The 10,638-nt window shown below is 44.8% G+C and overlaps 2 pseudogenes; both read left to right on the top strand.

Annotated features, from left to right (window-relative positions):
• Nucleotides 1–643: 643 nt before the first annotated feature.
• LOC116076587 lies at nt 644–1,630 on the top strand (annotated as a pseudogene).
• Nucleotides 1,631–8,628: 6,998 nt separating this feature from the next.
• LOC116076499 lies at nt 8,629–10,417 on the top strand (annotated as a pseudogene).
• The last annotated feature ends 221 nt before the right edge of the window (nt 10,418–10,638 follow it).

Raw genomic sequence — 10,638 nt, 5'->3', positions numbered from 1 at the left:
CCTGAGAGGCTCTGACAGTACCTGACTAATACAGATGTAGAGGCTCACAGCCATCCATCGAACTGAGTTCAGGGACCCCAGTGAAGGAGTTAGAGAAAGGACCTATGGAGCTGAGGGGTTTGCAGCCCCTTAGGACGAACAACAATAGGAACTAACTAGTATCCTTAGAGCTCCCAGGGTCTCAACCACCAACCAAAGACTGCACATGGAGGGGTCTGATTGTTCTGGCAGCAGGTGTATAGTAGAGGATTGTAAAGTCGATCATCAATAGGAGGAGAGAACCTCAGCCCTGCGAAGGTTCTGTGCCCCAGTGTAGGGGGATACCAAGGCCAATAAGTGGGAGAGGGTGGGGTGGCAGGCATGGGGAAGGGGGAGGCAACAAGGGTTTGTTTTTGTTGTTTTTGTTTGTTTCTTTGTTTTTTGGAGGGAAAACTGGGAAAGGAGAAAATTACATGTAAATAAAGAAAATATCTAAATAAATAAATAAATAAAAATGAAAATCACAGGGAGACTGCAGGAGGGGACTGGCCGGCGACTTGAGTAGTGGCCGCAGCTGCAGCAAGAAGGCTGGCCAGCGGGCACTGCACCCTGGCCTGGCTGCCTGCCCCCCGGGAGGCCCCCTGCGCGCAACTGGACCAGCAGCATGAGCAGTGGCTACAGCAGCCTCTAGGAGGACGCTGAGGACTTTTTCTTCACCGCCAGGACCTCCTTCTTCAGGAGAGCGCCTCCGGGCAAGTCCCCGTTTGGGTCAGTTGGATGTGGTGAAAGAGAAGGAAACCCACAATTATCTGAGCAAAGAGGAAATCAGAGAGAAAGTTCAGAAGTATAACGCAGCCGTCACAGACAGGCTGAAGATGACCCTAAATTCAAACGGGACCTACACTGGCTTCATTAAGGTGCAGATGGAACTCTGCAAACTTGCCCAGCCCGCTCCTGGCCCCAGTAGCAGTGGATGTATGAACACGCTTCACATCAACAGCACAAACACCGTGGGAGAAGTGATCGAAGCTCTGCTCAAGAAGTTTCTGGTGACAGAGAGCCCCACCAAGTTTGCGCTTTATAAACGTTGTCACAGGGAAGACCTAGTGCATACCTGCAAGCTCTCCGACCTGGAACACTCGTTGTATCTGCATTTGGTAGCAGGGCCCAGAACCGACATACTTAGTTTTGTTCTTCAAGAACACGAAATTGGAGAGTAGGAAGCCTTCAGCCTACCGGAGCTGCTGAACTTCTTGCGAATCTTGGACAAGGAAGAGGATGAGCAGCTGCAAAGCCTGAAGCGAGGCTACACAGCCTACAGGCAGAAGCTGGAGGAAGCCCTGGGTGAGGTGTGGAAGCCTGCCTAAGGCAGGGTGCTCTTCCAGGGTGCTGTCCTGAAGGGACAGCTCGGGACTCATGAGAGTGCCGCATTGGTTGCCTGTCTTCTCGGAGAGCTGTCTTCATGCCCCGCCACGCTAGGGTCTTCCTCTTTTCTCTGTAGACACAGTTCTCAAAGCCTGGTCACACAGCATCCCGCGCCTCACAAAGCATTGGCACAACATGGGACTCCCTCCGCAAGCTTGTTCTGTTTTAGCGATGTTACCTCTTGCAAGCTGTGAGCCTGTGGTCTTCAGGCACATCCTGGAGTGCTTGGAAGCATGAACTCTGGACTGATGCTCCCTGTCGTCTTCTTCTAGTTATTTTAATGATGTGATTTTGGGAAGCTTCAGGATGCGAAGATGAGCTTTAAAGTTTTATTAAGCCATCTCTAAGTACTTGTCCTACGTTGAAACTACCTGCTTGTTTTGTTCTCTGTTAGAGCAGTCTACCCACATGAACTGAAGGACACAGGAATTTAGGAATTCTGGGGGATTGGGAAAAGATTTCGGAAAGGTTTTGACAAAGAAAGAAAAGAGGAAGTTGGGAAGGTAGAGGGAAGGCAAGAGCCCAGGGCTCAGGAGGTAGTGTGGCTTCTAAGTTAGTGTTAGAGGAGAAAGGTGTATTTGTCTGTAAAGGAGCTAAGAGCATTTAGAGTCGATGTTGAGCTCAGTTAAAGATTGCTTAATTTGCTAGTGGTAAAATGTGGGGTCAGAGCCAAAGAGCCAGGAGCTAAGTCCAAAGAAGGGATCTGCAGTCCACCCACAGCGGATTTAACCTTGACCAAGGTGTCCGCAGGTAGGCTTGCTTTAGCTAGACCAGACCTGTGCATCTGTTCCGAGACCCTGGCATGGAGTGGATGGCCTGGGGTTTAGCTTCTCTGTGTAGGTGGGGCCTGACCATGTGCTGATTCCTGTTCATGTAGGTCCCCCTCACCCCCCAGAGGTTGCTCTCAGAGTTAAAAAGGAGTTTGAGTAAGGGCGGCAGCCTCAGCTGTTAGCTAGAAAAGGTAGCAAGGCCAGGGCTCACAGCACACTTTGTGACAATCACCCTCTTCCCCTTTATTGCACCCTTTCTTTTTCCCTGCCTCCCTCACCCTGTTCCCACCCCCAACAGCCCCACCAGCCCCAATCACTCTCCAAAGTTATTCTTACAAAGTAGAAGACAGGGATGTTGATTAAAGGCGGGGTCCTACCGCATCCTTGCCTCTTCAGAGACTTAATTAACTAAGTGCCCCAAGGAAGGAAAGTCCACACCTAGCTGACTGCACAACAGTCGTTCATTATGGAACTATTTTAACACAAGCGTGCATGTCCCTTCCAACAGAAGAGACACATGTGCAATAGACAGGTGCAGTGGCCTCACTCTATGCAGCAGCTTACAAGTCCTCGGAGAGCTGAGGGAACGGTGTTCCGTGCTTCCGTGCTTCCGGAGGGGCCTTACAGTTGGTCTGTCTCTAGTCTAGGTAGATTTTGTTGTTTATAAATTCCCAAGAAGTTGTTAACACGGTGACATCCGATGGAATCTTTTTGGAAATTCCAAGGTGCTCCAGCTGTTTGCCTTTCTAGGAACCGTGCCTTTGATGGAGATTCTGTCCCTTCACGGTGGCTCTCCTGACTTGTCAGAGAATGTCGCCCCGTGGGAGGCAGATCCAAGTGTGGGTTATGCTACGCAAGCTCCAGGGACATTCGGATCTTCGAAGCTATTAGGAAGAGTTGGAAAACATAAAAGTAGAGCTAGCTGTAAAATATGAGTGGCACGTCTTGTTTAATTTTGCATGTGATTTCTTCTTTGTGAGGTTTAGTGGCATTGCCATCCGACATGCCGCCTTTGTCGTTCAGGGAGCGCCTTCATGGTTCTTGTACAGGATTCACCATTTAGACTACGGCTTGGGCTCTTGTGTGCCACCACCTGGTCTTCCAAGTACTCCTCACAGTGCGCTTAGCGTTTGTGAAGCATTAGTTTCTCAAATGAAGACACTGTTAGAACCTAAAGCAGCCGCAGCTGGTGGGTATCTGCGATTTTTTTTTTTTTTTTTACTTGAAGTAGACTGTATGAAGCAGCACCCTCCTCTGTATTCCTCCAACCCTGCTCCATGGCCTGTGCATTACACCTTGAGAAATGTCACTGTACTGAAGATATGCCAATCTGAGGTTCCTGAAGACCGATGTTCTCTCCAAACACTGGTTACTACAGCAGCAGTTTTTTAAAGCATAAAGGAAGAAAAAGAACCCTAGAGGCCAAAGATTTTTTTTTTAAACCGTTGTTCAGATCCTTCGGTAAAACGAAACTAAGCTTGGCTGTAATACTGTTTTCTCTTCAGAATGTGATGGTACAGAAACGGTGGTAAATGAAGGGTGGCTGCAGGGAGCTTTTTAAATCTAAAGTTAAAAGCTATATTTATAATGTTGATGACTTTAAGTTTTATTTTTATAGGGCAGATTTGTTTTTCTCCCCTGAAATTGTGTCTGGAATGGCAAAATTGTTTCTATTATTAAAAATTGAAGTTGTTAGTTGAAAAAAAACTCACCCTTTAAATGATATCTTTAAATGTTTCCATAAATTCAAAATGAAAAGGCTTTAAAACATTTATTCAGTGACCTAGGTGAGGGGACATTCAGCTCTCAGGAAGTAGAGGCAGGAGGATCAGGAGTTAAAGGCCACCTTAGGCTACAAGAAATGCTGCATCCTGGGCTGAAGAGACAGCTCAGATGATAAAGGCACCTGCCACCAAGCTTAATTACATAAATTCCAGGTTCACACACACACACACACACACTAATAAATTAACTTAATTTAAATTTGTAGAAGAAAAAATCCTTAAAATACAGTGTGATGGTTTGAATAAGAATGGCCCCTATAGGCTCATATATTTGTTTAATCCCCAGTTGGTATCCAATTTGGGAAGCACTAGGAGATGTGGCCTTGTTGGAAGGGGTGTATCCCTGGGATAGGGCTCTGAGCTTTGAAAAACTCATATCGTGCCTAAGCTTAGTCTCACCCAGTCTCTCTGTCTCTGTCTCTCTGAGTCAGTCTCTCTCTCTCTCTCTCTCTCTCTCTCTCTCTCTCTCTCTCTCTCTCTCTCTCTCTCTCTCTCTCTCCCACCTGGAAATCAGGATGTAACTCTCAGCTCCCTCTCCAGCACGGTGCCTACCTACCTGCCAACATGCTTGATAATGATAATGGACTCACCCCCTGAAGCTGTAAGCAAACCTTTAACTAAAGGCATTCTTTGTATGTCGCCTTGTTCATGGTGACACTTCACAGCAGTAGAACCCTAAGACATGCTGGAAGATTCTTTGAAGACTTAGATTAATTCCATATTCAAGGTTAGCATAATCTATTATAAATGTGTCACATTTTTTTAAATAGTCAACATTTTCAATATCATCCAATAAAACTCTTGCCAGAGTTGTCTTCTTTTTAGAATTTGTTGACATTTTTCATAGATTTATAAGTATTTTGACTAGGTTCACCCTCCAGTACCCTACCCTCTTTTGACCATTTCGTCCTCTTCCCCTTTCTGATGAACACCCTTTTACTTGACATCTTATCCTTTCTTTCCCTTTTTTCTTTTTCTGTGTGTGTCTCTCTCTCTTTCTTTCTTTTATTTTTCTTTTGGGTAGGAACTTGACAATCTTTCTTTTCCAACATTGGGCATCACAGAGCTTGCACACTAGCAAGTACCCACAACTGAACTGTGTCTCTACTCAAAAAGCATGTTCTAATTGGAAGAGTTAAAGTTTACCAAGATAAGACAATCTAAAAATAAAAGAGGGAGCCAGGCATGTTGGTATATACTTTGAATCCCAGCACATAGTCTATAATAAGTCTTTGTCTATAAGTAAATAATAAATGTGTAATAATAGAAGGAGCCCACCTGCTAATTACCAAAACCCTTTTACAAACCCATAGTAGTAAAAATGAGAATAACTCCCATATGTCTCTGCATAACAAAAACATGAAACATGTGGAATCCAACATGGGGTGGGCTCATGAGTACCTAAAATCATGGCATCTTCTGAAGACAGTCGGAACACTATTGAAAAGCAGATAGATAGATTAGATGAAGGGTTTCAAAAAAAAACTAACAAGAAGCAAGCAAAATGTGCTAATTTAACCAGGTGTGGAATTGCAGCTCTGAGGAGGTGGAGGCAGGAGGCTAACCTCAGATACACAGCAGGTTGGAAGCCACTATGACTTTAATGAGAAGCTGTCTCAAAAAAAAGGGGGGAAATGCTTGTGTCCTCCAAATATAGGGCAGATTTTCTCCCTACATCTAAAGCACTAAACCTTTAATTTTAAGTAACATATCTGACACTTCAAAGATTTGTCATTTCCTTGTGGTAAGAATATTTAAATTGTTCTCTTCATTTATTTCATGATGCACAATACATTACTTTAAACTGGTCACAGTAGTATGCTCAGTGCAAGAGCAGAAATGATCCTCCTAATCTGCAACTTTAAGAATTTCCCAAGTCTTCCTTGGACTAATCTCTGTCAGACAGGTGAAGGGCTAAGCAGTATTTTTATGACTTAGCAGTAAGAATGTTTGAAATTATAAGAGGACAAAAAATGTAAGAATAAATAAAAAAGGGGTAAGTATGCATGAAATGTAATTTCTGTCTATTAAGAGACTATCTTAGCATCTTATTGCTATAAAGAGACACCGTGACAAAGGCAATTCTTATAAAAGCAAACATTTAATTGGGCTGGCTTATGGTTTCAGCAGTTCAGTCCATTATCATCATGGAGGGAAACATGGCATCATGCAGGCAGAGTCTTGTTGGAGGAGCCAAGAGTTCTACATCTTGAATGGAAGGGCACCAGGAAGAACCTCTTTTCTGCAGCCAATCAGTAGGAGGGTCTGTAATTTCACACTAGATAGAGCTTCAGGAAAGACCTTAAAGCTTGAAACACTTCCTCCAACAAGACCACATGTATTCCAACAAGGGAATATCTCCTATTAGTGTTATTTCTCATAGGCCAAGCATATTTAAACAGAAAACAGGACCAAATTGTCATTCAGAGGAGAGAGATTCAGCAATGTTTGTGTGCGTGTGTGTGAGAGAGAGAGAGAGAGAGAGAGAGAGAGAGAGAGAGAGAGACAGAGAGACAGAGAGACAGAGAGAGATGTATGCACACACACACATACGATCAGGAATTCTTGCAAATCAACAGGCAAATGACATGTGACCCAAAGGTTATATTCTAGGATTTCAATCAGGTCAAACACAAAAGAAGAGATGTAGAATGTAGAATATAAGCAAGCAGTGGCAGGGTAAAAGAGGTCATTGGAATGATGCTAGAGATGAGGACGAGAATCAAGAAAAACAAATTAGGTTTGAAATGCCATAATGAATCCTAACATGCTATATACAAATTAAATGAATAATTAATTAATGGGATAAAGCGATATCCAAACTGGGTATGTCGTCCCCTGGATGTAGAGGCATTAAGATAATGAATTCCAGGCTACTCTATCAAAAAAATCAAAAGTAGCACCCAGCATGGTAGCTTACAGTTATAATAACAGGAGGAGAGATCACAAAGTACCATGCTCACCATTCAATCTCCTCAGGATTGACATCTCTCAGGAGCTCCTGCACCTCCCACCAGCAGCACAACTGGTATTCTGGGTGCCTCGCCAGATTGTACAGGATTGAAGAGAGTGCATGTCCTGAGGGACACACAAGCAAAAATGGATCCCTGGCTACCTCAGTACCGCAGGATGGACAGTGCTGGGGGAGTAGAAAGTGCTGGATGGGTAGATGTAGGATGAAAGGAGACAAGAGAAGAATATCTGAGCTTGGGGCAGAGTCACAAAAGACCAAGGACATAATCAGTCTTCTCCATGAGGCCATGCTTCCTCTCCGGCTGCACAGGAACCCTCACCTCCAAACATGAAAGTGTCAGCTTCTGCCCAAATGTTCTCATCTGACAGCTCCTTTCCGTGTTCATCCTGGACATAACGTGAGACCCTCAACTCATCCAGTGTCTGAGGGCTCCCAAGCCTGACATGAGGCAGTCTTGATTCCCACCCTGCTCACCAGGACCTTAGCTGGCCATCCATCCCGACCAATGCAGAAACTGCAACAGACCATAGAGTTCATGGAACTAGTGTACAGTAGGCACTCAATAAGTGTTAGCCCAATTCTCACAATCACTAGCACAGTGGTAAGTGGCTACAGAAATGGCCCTAGGTATTCACAGTTTCTCCATCCTCAGCCTTCGCAATGAAATTTGGAGAGGCCGTGTATTGGGAGGTGGAGCCCATCTCCCCAGGTCCTCAGTCGGAACTGAACTGAGAACTTGTTCTAGCCTGAAGAGTGCTGTGAAAATAACCCTGTCCTGCTGGTGCTGATATGCAGCTTCAAGAGACACTAAGCATTCTGCTTCTTGTCTTGGAACCAGCATCTATCCATTTTAGCAAAACAATGATTCCCTCGGGATGGTAAGAGATGAAGGGGGAAGGTATGGTTGGCATAGTAAGGCCAGTAAACTACTGCTGACAGAAGCCAGGGCCTCGTGTATGCCAGGCTAGCTAGCTAGAATGGAACTATACCCAAGACCTGACTGACCTTGAACTCACAATTCTGCCTTAGTCTTCCCAGTGCCAGGAATACAAATGCATGTAACCATGCCCAGCTTAAAGGTCAATGAATTGAACCAAGACTGATATATTAAGTAGAAAGACCTACGATGCAATACTCACTATTAACATGTTGACTTTCTAAAACTTCTACAAAAGAAAGTAAATATTGGTGTGCTATAAGCCCCATCTAAATGCTAGGAGCATGACTCCATGGTGTTCTCCTGATCACCTTTTAAGTACAGATTATTATTCTCATTTTAAAGATGGAGATAGCAAGGCTTGAAAAGGAGAGCTGCTGTCTGCAAGGCATCTAGAGAATTGCACCTTCAGACTACCTCCATCTGAAGCCATTCCGTTTTCAGTAAAGCTCTACATGGGACCCTGGGTTTGAGGAATCAGGTGCAGGATGTTCACACTCTGGTTGTGAACCACTCTTCACTTGGGGCTTCAGGATGTCAAAGTGGAAGGCAGGTGACAGCAGACAAGGATGGTAGCTCCACTTGTCACCAGAACTCAGAAAGAGCCCAACCCCTCGGAGAGCAGCAATAGCAATGGGCAAAGGTGGACCCTTCCTCTGACCCACAGGGTGTCTACTGACCCTCACCTCGAAGTACTCACCCAGCCAGGGCTCCAGGAAGCCATAGAAAATCATAACCTTTGGGGCCACCAAAGTTGCCATGAAGGTGAACAATCAGGGGCCAGGAAGAGGATGTCAAATAAACTATGGGTGGTATGAGAACTCCCAGCCCCAGGGCTTTCCACTTCCCCTCCAAACACAGGAAGGCAGGAAAGGGACAGGAACAAAGGGAGCAGGGAAGAGGAAAGAGGTGAGGCAGGACCAGACCAGGCCACAGCAGCAGGGAGAACAAAGGTCACCTGACAGGGCACAACATGCTGCAGTACACTTTCCCATGGTGGCTACATGGTCTGCCATGTCTTCCACATCTTAGACTAGTAAAAACACTCTACAGGCCTTTGCAAAGACCTAGGACACACCATCAATGTGGCACTCTGACATGTCCTGATACATCCTGGTACATTTGAAAGTGGCACATGTTATCATAACCAGTCATAAAGAACACACATGGCATTCCCCGACATGCCACAGCTCAGTGTGTAACAGTGTGCTCTTCAGTTAATCCCAGATTGGCATCTCAGTGTGATTCCATTTAAGTCCCAAACGTGACCTACATATGTCACAGACCCTTCTAGATCTCTCCTCTATGCCATGCTAAGCATTAAGTGTTCAGAATTAAGGGTTTCTTTATTCTCAGAGCCATGTGCCCACCATGAAGAGTTGCTTCTGCCCTCTCCAGCCATCAGGCATCTCCAGGGCCAACCAGACACAGCTGACCCTTCTGGACTCTGGTGCATCTTTCCCTGTAAGCCTCTGCATTCTGGCTCCATCCCAAATTGTCTCCAGCTTGGGGCACTTCTAGCAAAGGTGGCTGTGGCAGCGGAGACTTACAGAACTAAACAGATCCGGGTTCTCAGGCTTCCTCAATCCTCACCAGCTGGAGTCGCTGGCAGGTTGCTGGGTGTGTTAGCGCCTGCTGTTCAGTTGTTGGATGACGCTGTAGGTCCGCCGGTTTCAACCTCTTGGACTAAGAGCTGTGCATCACCAATAACGAGGCTTGTAATTCTTGATAACTATGACTTGGCCAGCGAATGGGCAGCCAAGTGCATCTGCAATCGTATCATAAAATTCAAACCTGGACAGGACCGATACTTTTCACTAGGTTTACCAACAGGGAGCACAGCTTTAGGATGTTATGAAAACTAATAGAGTACCACAAGAGTGGAAACCTTTCATTTAAATATGTGAAGACTTTTAACATGGATGAATATGTGGGACTTCCAAGAAACCATCCTGAAAGTTACCATTCTTACATGTGGAATAACTTCTTTAAGTATATTGACATAAATCCCAACCATGTTCACATCCTTGATGGCAACGCTGCAGATCTTCAGGCAGAGTGTGATGTGTTTGAGGAGAAAATCAAAGAAGCCGGAGGAATCCATCTTTTTGTGGGAGGAATAGGTCTAGATGGCCATATTGCTTTCAATGAGCCAGGATCCAGTTTAGTATCAAGAACGAGAATAAAGACTCTAGCAATGGATACCATTTTGGCAAACGCTAAATATTTTGATGGAGATTTATCGAAAGTGCTAACCATGGCTCTAACTGTTGGTATGGGGACAGTGACGGATGCTAGGGAGGTGATGATCCTCGTAGCAGGAGCACACAAGGCATTTGCACTGTACAAAGCCACTGAAGAAGGAGTCAATCACATGTGAACTGTTTCAGCTTTCGTCAATCACATGTGAACTGTTTCAGCTTTCCAGCAGCACCCGCAAACTATTTTTGCCTGTGATGAAGATCCTACTTTAGAATTAAGAGTTAAGACTGTGAAATACTTTAAAGGTTTAATGCATGTGCACAATAAACTTGTGGACCCACTATAAAGTACGAAAAAAGGGAACTGAAGGAGACGGAGTTCTGCTTGGAAAAAAAGAACCTTTCCATACTGATAAAATTTCAGCTTATGCAATATGATAAAAATGGAGAAATAGGAAGACTCATTTACAAAGAAAAACACCAGGGTGTGTTAAACATTCCATATTTAGAATGTGTCTGTTTTACACTAGGTTCTAGAAATAACTGGATTCCAAAATTGTTTGGCTGT

Source organism: Mastomys coucha, unplaced genomic scaffold (genome assembly GCF_008632895.1).
Source record: "Mastomys coucha isolate ucsf_1 unplaced genomic scaffold, UCSF_Mcou_1 pScaffold4, whole genome shotgun sequence".
NCBI classification, from domain to species: domain Eukaryota; kingdom Metazoa; phylum Chordata; class Mammalia; order Rodentia; family Muridae; genus Mastomys; species Mastomys coucha.
The sequence above is the reverse complement of the archived record's forward strand: the minus strand, read 5'-3'. Positions and strand labels throughout refer to the sequence as shown.